This window comes from Eucalyptus grandis, chromosome 9 (genome assembly GCF_016545825.1).
Source record: "Eucalyptus grandis isolate ANBG69807.140 chromosome 9, ASM1654582v1, whole genome shotgun sequence".
In the NCBI taxonomy this organism is placed as follows: Eukaryota; Viridiplantae; Streptophyta; class Magnoliopsida; order Myrtales; family Myrtaceae; genus Eucalyptus; species Eucalyptus grandis.
Window position 1 is genome coordinate 6,335,851 of NC_052620.1, and position 14,546 is coordinate 6,350,396.

General features: G+C 37.2%; 1 long non-coding RNA gene across 1 annotated transcript; it reads right to left on the bottom strand.

The window, feature by feature from the left end:
* Nucleotides 1-4,059: 4,059 nt before the first annotated feature.
* On the bottom strand, nucleotides 4,060-4,765 carry LOC108955358. Its single transcript, XR_001981445.2, has 2 exons — nucleotides 4,637-4,765; nucleotides 4,060-4,498 (listed from the first exon to the last, which is right to left on the bottom strand). It is a non-coding gene; the product is annotated as an uncharacterized LOC108955358 (long non-coding RNA).
* Between the last annotated feature and the right edge of the window lie 9,781 nt (nucleotides 4,766-14,546).

Sequence of the window (14,546 nt, forward strand, 5' to 3'; positions counted from 1 at the left end):
GTTCATATGTGATAAACAGAGTCTAAACTTAAATTGTCATATTTGTCAATTGTTATGGCAATTGCCGTTAGTGGTAAATTTGTTATAAATGTATTAATTTTAAATTTTTGTGGTTAAAAAATTAATTTATAAAAAATTTGCTATAGATGTATAAATTTGAGGTTTTCTGTCACATTTATCATTTAGATAGGTGAAACGCAACAATTTAAGAAAACCATTAAATCTTTTTCCCAAGGCGATCCTATCATTTTACTATTCTCACCTCTAACCACTTTAATAAATAGAAAATACTAGAAAAGAATTTGTGCAATTTAATGGCATATCGATTTTTTTTTTTTTTTTTTTTGGTGAAAGTAAGTGGCATATCGATTTTGTTAAAGCTCAGTAAAATTGAAAATTTGTGAAATTTTTGGGTTTCATCTTAAACTTGCAACTTATTATTCTATCATGATTTTAATTTAATTACTTTTTTTTTTAATCAGCAGATTTATAATAAAAAGAAAATATATCGTCTCACTCTTGGCAAAAGAATGTGTAACATATTTTTGGTTTCTTCCCAAGTTTGATTTATTAAGCCATCATAAAGTATCCCGCTCCATGAAGAAATCACACGTTGTCCACTTGGATAAACCCCTTGAAAACGGATCATACAAATTTTATGATTTTTCATTATAATTTATACCAAGGCATTACTGATAACACAAATAACATTTATGACTTGATACCCTAACAAAACAGAACAAAATGTTTATATAGCACTGAAATTTGCCTTTATAACGTTATTTATTGCTATTATATCTGACTTGTGGAATAACAATTTTTTTATTTTCATGTAAAACACTGTGGAAATTATAATTCATTCTAGAATTTTGTAGCATAAAGGAAAAGGATGAGAAAGGATATATTGATTTCTTATTGAATTCTTACACCATATCAGCACTTTTCCAATTACTCAAACCAATCACATGGAGTCAAGTGCAACGATATAACTATAAAAATCGATGTCGGCTGGCTTAGTGATCAAAGCATGAAACTGTGTATTTGAGTTAGTCATACGACTTAAGTTCGATTCTCGAAGCATCATGCATAAATAATTTCACATATGGATTACTCTCGAGCCTTGACTAGCAAATTACCCAGTCCATAACATGCTTAAAATGGCTTTGTCAATGCATTAAATTATTGAAATCGTATATTGATGATTAGATTGCAATACTTATTAAATTTTATGACTATCAGTGGAATTTTTCCCGTAAAACTTGGCACCTAGGGATTGATTTGGAGGAATCGCATAAGGTATCTACACGATGCAGGTAAATATTTCTTCGAAATTTTGAGGCCCTCACAAGATCCTGAAGCTCTATGTTTGCGGATGTTGACTGCATGTTGGTTAATAAGGGGAAAAAAACACCCCAAAATTAAAAATGGAAGTAAAGTTGACATTGGAAAAAATAAACTCAACATGGAACTATGGAACTGATCCGCCCTGACACATCAAATAAAGAATTAGAAAAAATATTTAAATAATACTAAAAAAAAAAAAAAACAGTGGAAGTCACATTGTGGGTCTCATCAGACAAGTTCTATCAAAGCCCCCACCATCTCATGTTATGCTCAATAAGAATATATTTCTATTGGTTTGTTTCTGTCAAATTTAAATTCGTGAATAAGAAAAGAACCAGGAAACCCTACAGGCAAAGCTCTGCACCATGCCCATAACAATGTAATGCCCTTCAAATTGGATGCTGCAGAGTTGATTTCTAAAATTTAACCGAGGATGACCCAAAATATATTTTTATTTCAATACTCTATCGATAGGATGATCATAGTTCGTTCAAAGTGAGTTAAAAAATGAGTCTGAAAGAAATATAATGGATATGTGAGTCATAAAAGTATGAATTCATATATGTGTGTGTAAAAAAGAGCAATAGGACTAAAATTCATAACTTTTAACTCCAACACTTTTTAAGACTCCTTTTATTTCACAGAAAATAAATAATTTAGAAAATATTCTCTCTAAAAATGATCACTTGTCACTTAAAATAATTAGTCAATAAAACAAATATTTTTATTATCGATAAAAATTTATGTTTAAACATTTTGTGAAGGGTGAAGACATTTATCATTTATTTATCTTTGTAAGCAATACAAGTAATCATTTTTTAAAAATATTTTCTCAACCATTCATTTTCTACGAAACAAAAAGAGTATAAAGATTGAGTGGAGTATACACAACCATATAAAGACAATTTTACACAAGCGATCAAATCCATTGTTGATACGAGAGTTTTAATTGCTCCGTCTCTTATTAACCATCAAACCAATGATAGATAAAACCACTTGTTGCAACTTTTTTTATGCCACCAACATATGCTTTAATGACTCAAATTATAATATGATGTATGAGTAATCTGTCTAGCTATTATGCCCTTCTTTTGCCACAAATGTTTAAACCTTGACTTCTTCCTTCTCTATTAATGGCCTCCCTCAAGTTTTAAGTAACAAAGACTAGAATTCTCAATACCGAATATGCATTTGCCTATTGTTGAGATACACAGGTGAATTATGTCAGAAAAGTTCCGCATCGAAGAATTGGTGTGGTGTGGATGAGTTTATATTTTCTAGTTGGCTCATAATTCATTATCTTAAACTTTTGAGTAAAAGCAAGTTCAATTGAAATGCTCTTGGAATCTCCCTAGATGAAGGTACCGGAATTTTGTTACATGCTCCCAACAAATAATATTACAGCTGATGGTTAAGTGATAGCCACTTCCAATGTGTATTGGTGTCATCAAGTCACCAAACTTCATTGGCCTTCCGATAGTGAGCAAGCGTTAGCCTCTTACATGGTTTTATGACTTTACAGAGAACTATGTTTTCAAATAGTTGCTAAGGCCTAGTTGCCATACCCCTCTTGTGAGATCTCAAGGACAAATTTTTTTAACCAATGTAGTTTCCAAGCAAGCCTTCATGGTTCGATCTAGCAAAAGAGGTTGGGCGTGAAGGTGGACGTTGTGTTGTAGTGGTTTCTAGGCAAGCCTTCATGTTTCAATATGGTGAAAGAGATTAAAGGTGAAGGTGGGCGTTGTGGAGTAACTAGCGAAAGAGACTAAAGATGAAGGCCGGTGTTGTTGGAGATTTAAGTTGAGACATATTGATGTAAAAGGAAGCTTAAATTAAAGGGGAGCAGATTTAGCATTGAACTCACATGTGAAGTAGAAGAGATCAAGTGTGAAAGGGGGTGTTGTGGTTAAGCTAGCAAAAGAGATCAGGGATGAATGTGGGTGTTATTGGAGATTCAAATTAAGATGTGTTAATACAAAATGATACATGAGTTAAGGGGAAGTAGACCTAATACTAAACACATGTGAGTGGAAAAATATTGAAATATATGTGTGAATCGTATTTGAAAAATCTCACATTGGAGAATTGGTGTAGTGTAGAGTAGTTAATACATTTTAGTTGGCACGTAATTTGCTATTTGAAATTTTTAAGTAAAAGTGAGTCCAGCTTGATTTGTTGATAGGCTTGGAATTGAACTCTTTCTTGACTATCATCTCGGATGAAGGTATCAAACTTTTGTTATGCGTTTCCAATACCTTTTATGCTTCCTCCTTTCTTACAACGTGTGAAAAGCACGTCTATGGTGATGGAGATTCGTTTTGAAGCTATTAATGATGCATATTTTCTAATTTTTGAATCACAGCTCATTTTTTCTAACTGAAATGACTTAAGGTCCGGCATGAACTTCAATGTAGATGAAATGGAAGAATAGGATTGTCATTCTGATTAGGGTTTTGCATTCATTTAGTGAGCTTTTGTGAACATTTCCTGAAAATTATGCCTTGGATGTCTCGGATTTAACTTGAAATTCGGCAGAACAACTGCAAAGTGATGAAAGGATGCTTAGAGTGAAGACTGCAGAAAAGGCATGGGACAAAATATGGAAGGAGTACCTTGGCTTGTCATTCAGCCCGATTTTACTGTAATATTCTAGCGAAACTATTGTATTTATGGTGCATGACCGTGAGTTAGATATACATATTTGCGGATTTGATCTAGAAAAGAATTGAAAAGCATACATGATTCATTACTTTCTGGCTACAAGGAAGAGAAAACGCCTTACGAGTATATGCCCCCATCTCTATATAAAAATTCTGCAAAATTTTAGTGTGCAAGCCCTAAGTAACTTTCCTACTCTCATTGCTGCAAACTTTTTTCTTGGTTCTTCTCTTACTATCATATCTAAGATATGGAAACATCTTTCTATCTACATTCAAATGGGTTGGATGAAGGTTGTGGAAATGAATGATTCAGCACCAGAAAACATTCATTCCTCTCCAATAATTTCATAAGTTATGTATGGGAGGCTTCTTTTGTGCCGGAGTATAATCCATAGAAAACAAGTCATTCGGTTCAGGTGGTTGCCCTTCTTTCACCTCAAGCGTTTCCACGTGACTTGTTCCTTCTCCACCAACACTCTCCCGCAAATTTCGAGCTACATAACAAGCAAAAAAGAAGCACTCAATGATTCAATTCAACATTTCCACAATAGAGAGAGAGAGAGAGAGAGAGAGAGAGAGAGAGAGAGAGAGAGAGAGAGAGAGAGAGAGAGAGAGAGAGAGAGAGAGATTACCAGTAGCCGTAATGGAGATGAAACAAAGCAAGACGAACATGAGAACGAGATGCTTGCACGGAAGTTTCGCCATTTTAGACTCTTTTTGATTTTTCTAGCTATATCATAGGAATCACCACCAGTTCATAGCTTTCTTCTTTGGGTTTTCACTTCTTTATATACATGGACTTTATTAGAGGAGCAATAGAAGGGTAGACAATAGACAGGTTCTTTCAGGTTGACTGAGACTTAGGTTTTTGTACGCAAATGACAATGTCAACATCAATGTCTCCTAATGTCTTTCATGATAATGCTGAGTATGGGCCTCTGTAGGCATATGTGATGTTATTGTTATCTTCTTTCGAAGGGGTGTCTCCGTCTGTTCCTTCATAGCAATCCCCTTCATGTGTGTACACATTCTTAAAAAAGAAGAAAAAACTAACTTATGCCTTCTTCCCCATCTTGAATTTCTCCTTTATTGATGGGAAAATCGACCAAAGTAAATCTTCAAAGTCCAGTAGTATTTTCATGTCCTGATGAAGTAAATAATTCTAGTCAGAAGTAAATGATAAATTCTTAAGCTAATGAAGCCGTCGTTACGTAGTATATAACAGTCATAGGTCGAGGATTGCCGAATGATCATCGTTGCAGAATATAGAACTAGAGTGGTTTCCTGTGTTCCATGAAGAAACAGCTTTGGGAGAAAACCTCCGATGCGTCTCTTCTTTTTCCTTGCGTTAAACCGTTTGTCTCCCCTAAGTCTAAGATGTCGAGCCAAGTCAGGCTGCAATAAAGATGAGAATTCTATCGAAAACCAATCCCTTTGTGGGTACCTTCTTTGAACTTAGTTCCCATGCACTTCAGATTCAAACTTTCTGCCAAACTCATTTACCACAAGTAAATAAACCCTAGATGCTATTATCTGTCTGGTTTGTATCTTTAACCGTCAACATGAGCTCAAGTTGAAAACAACCCTAATCCCATTATATGGTGTTCGATTTAGCCACGAGACATTCCTCCATCTCATGGAGAGAGCTGATTAGACAAACCTGTGTGGATCTAAAGAGGACCTAGGGTTTTTGGCAGCTCAGACTGTTTGGACTACATTTAATCACGAACTTGTGGATAAATGCCATTCATCCAAACAACCCAACGTGTCTCGCCCTGGTTGGTGGCTGGACTTGTACCGAAACAGAGAGACCACACAACCAAGTTCGAGCAGTGTGGAAGATCTGCGGGCCTCAAAGTTCAGGATCTTGCTTAGCAGAGCATCCACGACCCTACATTTGCAATCCCTCATAATTGACTATGTCCCTCTTCGAACACGATGTGGTTGTCCTTACTTGTGCAATTAATGGAAGTTCCGGGAAAATAACAATGCATCTAACATGGTTGGTTAGGAAAAGAGTGTACAATTATGATCAACTTGATTTGATCGGAAACCATGCTTTGGTTGATTAATTAGCAACTAACCGTATCTATATGCCGAGAAGAAGGCTAAGGGACAACGGTGGGGCTACAATCGCTTTCGGACGAGGCAATACGCATAGCATAATCACATGGGGAGCATCGATGATTGTCTACTAGGTGGCCCTGACCTTGTCGTCGGACTATGCAGAGTAGTGAGCGCGTGATTTGTTGATGATTATAGCTTAAGATAGCGATGCTAATGGAGAGAGTATCATTGACTAAGTGTGCCTCACTTTGTAAATTGTTGAGTTTGAACCTTGCAAATATGGTTTAGAAATCGCTTAGGCACCCGGCTCAAAACCGAGAAATTGATCGACATCACCATGTCGTTGATGCTTGATCTTGCCTTGAAGGCGATCGACACCCTCTTTGGATAAATCAACCCTTCCGGTTTAGCCTTAGATTGGAACCTGATGTAGATTAAGCTCTTGTTCTCTATTGCCATTAGATGTGAACTCTTCGGCTATCGGCTATCTGTTTGAACATACTGCTAAGAGACGGGAGAATTGTCAAATAAAAGTCATAACTTTGGACCCATGACTTATGCAAATAACAAGCGAAACTTCTAAAGAAAAAGGAAAATAAAAGGAGATGCCCACGGAATTTCTACATAAAGTACCCATGAGAGACTTTTCATTTGCTAAAATATATACGGTATAGAAAAAACACTAAAACTAACATGTCAAATTAATTTAGTAAGATGGAATCCTCTTTAATTGCTTGAATTCAATGCATGCCCTATAAATTTTAATTCAACGCTCAGTTACATTTTAATGCATCATATGGTAAATCATTTTTATGATATTTCTTATATTACTTCATCGAAGACGTCACCTTTTTACATAAAGAGTGATTCGAAAAAATATCACGGGACAAATTTTGGGACCTGTTATGCACAGTTCACGCTTGGAAAAAAGATAAAAGAGAGTCGAGTCAAGTGATGGTGAAGGAGGAAGGATTTGCCATGACTTAGTTCCAAAAGCGATTGTGCCCTGTTTTAGGAGCCATGGGCTCCACGGCCGCCCAGCATTGCCGACACGAATCAACAAACCCCACTAGCCAAAATGACTATGGGAAGGTTCCTTTTTCCAAGATGGCTTTGGAAAGGTTCTTTTACTTGTTTGAACTCCCGATTTAGCCGCGAGTCGCCGTCGGAGAGCGAGCCCATCACGTGCCGGGGAGCGGGATTGGCTCGCGCCAAGACGACACCCGGATCACTTCTCGCCAGGTGATTCACATGGACTTTTCCATCGGAAAAAGGAGAGGGAGCCCCCGAAAGATGGGGGCAACTCAATTATTGCTGGTCTTGTCTTGTTTTCTCTCCTCTCTTCTGTCCTTCTGATTCTTCGTACTTACATCGGCTTGATGTGTTTTGAGACGCTAGCGGCTCAAATATCACGTGAAGGTGTTGGATCATGTAGCATGCTCATCGGACTGTGGATAGCAATGCATCTTGAACTAGTGAGTTGAACTAATGAATGCTTGATGGAACACCCTTTGATTAGTCGTGTCGGGCAAACTTACATGATCTTGACATATCAAAACTCAAGTTTTTTTTTTTTTTTTGAGAATTTGATGAATAAGTACGGGATTGATTGAGCAAAAACCGATGGCTTTGATACATGTCATTTCAGAATTCAATGGAGCCACTCAATCATGAGAAAACACTTTTGATTTCATTTAAAATACATCACATGGTTTGAACTTGAAACTTTGAAAGCCAAAACTCTTTTATTAGTCGTGTGGGACAAACTTACATAAAATTGACATAGCAAACCCTAGTTATTAGTAGTAGTTTTTTTCATAATTCGACGAACAAGTATGGGATGATTGAGTGAAAACCAACGGCCTGGAGACATGTAATCACTACTTTTTGAAATAAGGATAAGTCGTTTCCAAAATATAATGGAGCCACTAAATCATGGGCAAAGAAAAAATAGTTGTTATTCATTTGATATACATCACATGAATCGAAATTGAAACTTTTGATAGCGGAAAAACTTTATTAGTCATGTCTAACAAACCTCCATAATCCACGTAGCAGTTAGTTGTTGGGAATATCTCATATCGATTGTGAAATGGATTGATAGTCAATTTATAAGTGTGAGGGAAAGTTTTATTATTTGAATTAGCTGTTAGGGTGAGAGAGGGCCAAGACCACCTAATAATGGTGTCAAAACTTAGGTTATCAACACTTCTGGACCCAAAAGTCACTTGGAGAGGATTGTTGCAACTCCAAACTCAACCCGATGTATGAGGGGAGATTGTTGGGGTTATCCTATGTCAGTTGTAGAAAAAGTTGGTGGTCAATTATAAATGTGAAGTGAAGCCTTGAGATTATTCCACATCGGTTGTGGAAATGGTTGGTGGTCGGTTTATAAATATGAGAAAAAGTCTCATCATTTTAGCTAACTTTTAGGGTGATAGAGGCCAAAACCACCGAACATTAGTATTTATAGTTATTTTCGTACTTCAATGGACAAATATGGGATAGATTGAGTGAAAATCGATGACTTATAGACGTGTAATCACAACTTTTTGCAATAAGGTCGTGTCATTTCATAATACAATGGAGCCACTAAATCAAAAGAGAGTTGTTTATTTCATTTTATGTTCTCATGAGGAAACTCAGTGATTGATGAAGAGAGATTCAAGATATTGTTAGTTCTTGAATTGCTCGCATAAAATGAAAGAGGCCAAGACCACCCAACATTAGTATTTATAGTGCTTTTCGTAATTCAACAAACAAATATGGGATAGATTGAGTGAAAATTGATGACTTACAGACGTGTAATCACAACTTTTGCAATAAGGTTGTGTCATTTCAGAATATAACAGAGCCACTAAATCAGAAGAGAGTTGTTTATTTCATTTTGATGTTCTCATGAAGAACCCCGATGATCGATGAAGAGAGATTCAAGATAATGTTAGATTTTGAATTGCTCGCACAAAATGAAAAGTACAGTTTACAGCCATTTGAGACAGATTTCAGACGTTGGAATATTAGCTTTGGCGTCTACACGCACCCTGAGTCTCTTCTTGGATCTCTGAGGGCCTTCGAGTTAACTGACAAAAGAGATTTTTCCTTTTATCGTTACTCTATTCATTATGAGAATCAAACTTTAATGAATTATTTTCTCGTCCTATAAGTTGGGTAGTGTAATAACTTGATATGAGGAGACTTTTCATTGCGATTTGTAATTTATGTCCTAAACGTACGTATCTATCTACTAACAGCCAGTAATTTTTATAGACCATTATAAGCTTCAATGAGGAAATGTAATTTTCTCCAAAAAGCTATGCAGAATTAAAGAAAAGATCGCCTCAAAAAAATAATTGACTAATGAGTTATGTTCACCGAAGTTTTGCCTACTCAAATTTTTTGTAGCAAGAGAAATGACAGGCTTAATTCCTACTAATTCCCTATATATTCTTGTTCGCCAAAATAATAATTTCTTCATGTGGTTAGTAATTTTTTCATGTGAGACACTAACTTTTCTAAGCGATTTGTAAATTTCAATGGTTAAGAATGACTCATACCGAAAGTTATTATATTGTACACAAAGTTAGGAACTTTTCATAGTATAGCAAGTGTGAAACTTTCATGATACTTCAAGAGGATAGTCACACCGGTCGCCACCCCTCCCCGCTCTTACAATTGCCAAAAATAAAGGAAAGAAAAGAAACTTTATATGTTCAAATATGTATGTGTCCATATGCTGTGACTAGAAATTGCTCTAGAACGATTAGTATGTATTAACGGGAAAATGATATAGTATTTAACTCATCTGAAATTACCGTTTAGTTTCTAGAGATAAAAAGTTTGGTCGATAGTATGTCCTACGATAGTATTCTGCCAAATCACATGACTACAAATTTGGTGGCCAGAAGTTTTAGCGATATCTACCTATCGTAAGCTTATAGAAGAATGCGTCTCAGTACATGTACAGCTATGACAAGATAATATTTTTTAGGCTCCATTATTTAGTGGAAAATTTCCCATCGGAAAAAAAATATATATATTCATTTTTAGACGTTTGAATTCTTGTAGCTAGCAAGTATTTCCTAAAGGAAGGTGAATAGGTGATTCAAATTGAAGACGAAATTGGAAAGGTCGAGATTTAAGTCTGAACTTAGAGTGCAAAGTTAATAATATGAATAAATTTTAGAAGCAATTTAGCAAGTGTGCAACAAACTATAGTAATAAGCAGCAAGAGGTTAGGGATAAGAGAATTTGTGCCACAAGAGTAAGGGTGAATTTGGTTCAATTTTGGGAATGGGCTTTGAATGTAAAGTAAATGCTAAAAGCCAAAATCCTTTGGGGAAATGCATATTATGTTTGGTAAACATTCTTTGCAAAGCCATTTTAGGTTCAAGTTGTGCTTGGTTAAAAACTGTTACGACGGGCTTTGGTTACATTTCTTGTAGTGAGCCAGATCAGGTGTCAATTGGCGTCGATTAAGGACGCCTGACCTAAGCGACCGTCACCTACACCTAGGTCATGTGAGGGTTACACAATCCCAAGTGAAGGCTACTTAAGGTTATGCGACTAGGCGATCACCAGCCTAGGGTTGCATGACCTCAGGGGAGGGTTGCTTGAGGTTGCGCAACCCAAGCAACCGCCACCTAAGTCTCATGACCCTCATCGACCTTTCGCCAACAAATCGCCAGCCAAACTAAAGAATCTGGCAAAGAAGATGAACAGTTACAAAAGGTGCAAAATTGAAAAACTAAAGAATTAGTGAGGGTAATTTTGAAAGAAAAATAATTTTAATCCTAGTTTTAGTATTTCGCAAATACTAACTTCGGAATGTTAGGTGAGAGTAGCTTTGGGCTTCAACATTCCCAAGGCTAGTATTTGGCCGAAGGCTACTTCAAAATATTTGTCAAACACCTCAGCATTTTCTCAAGGGATTTTGGAGGGGGAAAACCCTTTGGAAAAGTTGAACTAAATGCATCCTTATAACAATTCAGCTTATATCAAGCCTACATCCACCCTTTGATACTTACAGCATACTGGTTGGATTGAACTAGATGATCAATAAGAAATTATAGTAGTGAGTAATAATACTCAGTTTGTGATAGGTCTCACTATCTCACTCAATCACTCTTTCAATAGTTCTCTAAGATCATAAAATTGTAGCCCAAGAAAGATAAATATGCCAGATTGAAATTCTCTCAAACTTTGGAATTCTTGATTCTAGACTTTGACTTGTACATTCTCCTCCTTGGTTTCCTTTTATACTCCTTTACTTTCCAATCAAGCCATTGGACAATCTTTGGAGGATCATCTTCCAATTTATCCATTGGACAAATATGTATCAAGAACATTGAGTAGTTGTTGAGTGGCAAAATTTGCATCTCCATTTGATTCTAATCACTCATATAACTAGATTCTTGATTTCCAAAAGTAGAGGTCACCATTTATAGAAAGTAACTTGTCTCGAGATTGATTTCCTAATCAATTAAGGTGTTTTGCCTTATAATGTTGGTTTGCAAAACAATTTTTATTATTGAGTTAATCAAGTCTCTTTAAATATGAAATTCGAGCTAGATCACTAGTCGTTATATAAATTATGAACTTGTGTCTGAATGGGAACATAAGTAGTTCTCTAAGTCTAAAGAACTTAATCTTAAGTATAAAGTCTAAATTTGTTTCCCTTAAAGTAAATTTCACAATCTTGACGTGAGTCTAAACAAGATCAAGATTGCTATAGGCTTCTCTTTCAAGAGTATTTCCTTGAAACAAAAATACTTCAAGACATTTATTGGATTTACCAAACAATCATGGATAATTTTGTCAACTTCAAAATTCATCAAGAAGTTTTCTCAATATTGATCGCTTGAGAAAATCAATGAATGGAAATTCTATACTTAACTTCAAGAAAATGATTCCCTCTTTTAACAATAAAGAATCATTTTTCATAAATGACTAAACCTCGACCAGAGACCTTGGCACTTAGGCATGGGAACCCTAATGCCCATGACAGGGTCCTCAGTAGTAGGGCCAGGTCTCTTGGGTCCTCGACAGTTGGGGCTGAGTCATAGGGGTCCAACTTAGGTCCATAGAGGTCGAGTCCAAGTTTGTTGAGGCTAGTCTAGGTACACCAATGCCAATACTCGGGTTTCATTGATCATGCTTGGTTATTTGGCTCCTCGAGTCCAAGTCTGTTGAGGATAGGCTAGGTACACCAATGACAATACTTGGGTTTCATTGATCATGCTCGGTTATCTGGCTCATGCGATCAAGTCATTGGTGCCCAAGTCTGTGTTCATTGATTTTGGGGTTGGTTCCTCATCTCCCGAACCCCCAGATTGACAAGGCTAGGCCATTATCCCTCAAGGCCAAGACCTTGAGACTCAAACTCAAGTACCTAGCTCCCTTGACCAAGTCATCGACACCTAAGCCCGAGTCTATTGAAGCCAGGCTTGAGATCCTAGTGTCTGTGCTTAGGACCTCGTGCCCATGTTCCCAATGGCCATACCCAAAGTATTTTGGCTTTTGTGCCCAAGTCATTGGCACTTTGGTGTATGTCCATCAAGGTCAAGTTCAATTCCTCAGTGGACAAGCTCGGGTACCCAAAGGTTGGGCTCAGCCTTGGTCGCTCGAAAATGAGCCCAAGAAATGCTGAGCCCAAGATCTCGATGCTTGTACCCAAGTCTCTATGGTCATGCTCGAGTTATTGACATCCAAGCCAAGGTTGACCAAGGCTGGGCTTGGGAATTGGATGCATGTGCCTAGATCCTTGGCAACTATTCACTCGCTAGACACCATGCCCTTGTCCTCAAAAGCCATGCTCTAGCATCCATCTCCTACGCTCACTTGTTGGTGCTTCGGCCCAAGACCTTATCGCCATGTCCATGTCCTTGACAACCGTGCCGAGGCACCTAATTCCTGGGCCCAAGTTGCCAATGCCCAAACTCAAACCGATAAAGACTAGACCCATGTCTCTCGAGGTAAGCCTCAAGACCCCGGTGCTCATGCTTAGCGGTCATCGTTGAGTACTGGGCTCTCATGCCCAAGTCATTGACACCAAGGCTTGAGTTCATTGAGGTTGGGCTCGGTTCCTCAACGATTAAGCTCAAGTTCACAAAGGTTGGGCCTCGATCCCTCGAGGCTAGGCTTGTACCTTGTTGCTTATGCCCAAGTCCCTAGTGATTGTGCCTGATTATTTGGCTTTTGTGACCAAGTCAACAACGTCTAAGCCTGGGACCTAATGCTTGTGCCCCAATCCCTTATGGCTATACCTAGCTACCTAGCTACCACACCTAAGTCGTTGGCACATAGGCCCAAGTCGATCGAGACTTGACTTAATTCCTTGGCTGCCAAGCCTAAGTACATAAAGCCTGGGCTCAAGCCTCTTGAAGCCAGGCATAATGCCCTTACTACTATGTCCGAACGCTTGGCTCTTGCACCCAAGTCAATGGTACCTAAGCTTTAGTCAATTGAGATTAGGCTTGGGTCATCGATGCCCATGCTTGAGTCCCCAGTGATTGTGCTCGAGAAACCTCAACCCTACAATTGAGATCGACTATAGGGCTTGGGCGCCCAGTAACTTATCCCAAGGCTTCGAGGTCTAAGCCTTGTCTTTAACACTTAAGCCAATTTCTTGACCGTTAAGTTTAGGACCCTAGCAGACAAGCCTAAGTCCCTCGAGGTCAGGCTTAAGATCTCAGCACTAGTACCAGTGTCTTCACTAATCATGCCCAAGTCCCCAAGTCCTCGATAACTAAGCTTATCTTCCACGTGACTGCGTCCAAGAAACCCATGCCCAAGGTCCAAGTATCCCAAGGTTGGGTCCAAGGTCTAAGCATTGGAGCTTGCATAAGAGATATAATAATTTTTTACAATCTATTAAAGTATTTATGTTATGAAAATTTGATTCGATAAAATTGAACTTAATATTTGATGGTATTACATATATAGCCTTTATATTGCATGAGTGCACATCTCTTTTAAAAAAGATAAAAGCAATTCTTCCTTTCAAATGAAGGGAAAAAGAATTTCACTTCATTCTCAAATTTCAGTCAATATAAAAAATAATTATCATTTTTCTGAAAAATGACTTTTTAGAAAATATTTTCTAAATGTGTCTAATTTTTTTATGAAACAAACGAAAGCTTAGTGAGTTTATTAACTTTTTAAAATTGGAAAATTAGATTTTTTTTTCTCTATCATAGAACGCTAGTTGTTTCATTTGTTTCTTTCCTTTTCAAAACATATTTAGTCTCAACATTTCCTCTTTCCTTATTTATTGAATATCGACTCAATCAATGTGACCACCCTTCCTATACGAGAATGGGAAGGTGAGAGATTAAGGTTGGGATAATTTAGTTTCAAATGTGAATTTCGATTCTCAGCTTGTAAATAAACGAGATAAAAGTCAGAATAGAGAAGAACCGACCTCAAAAAAAAAAAAAAAATTGACTCGCAAAAACTGGAATTTACAAATTTATCGGC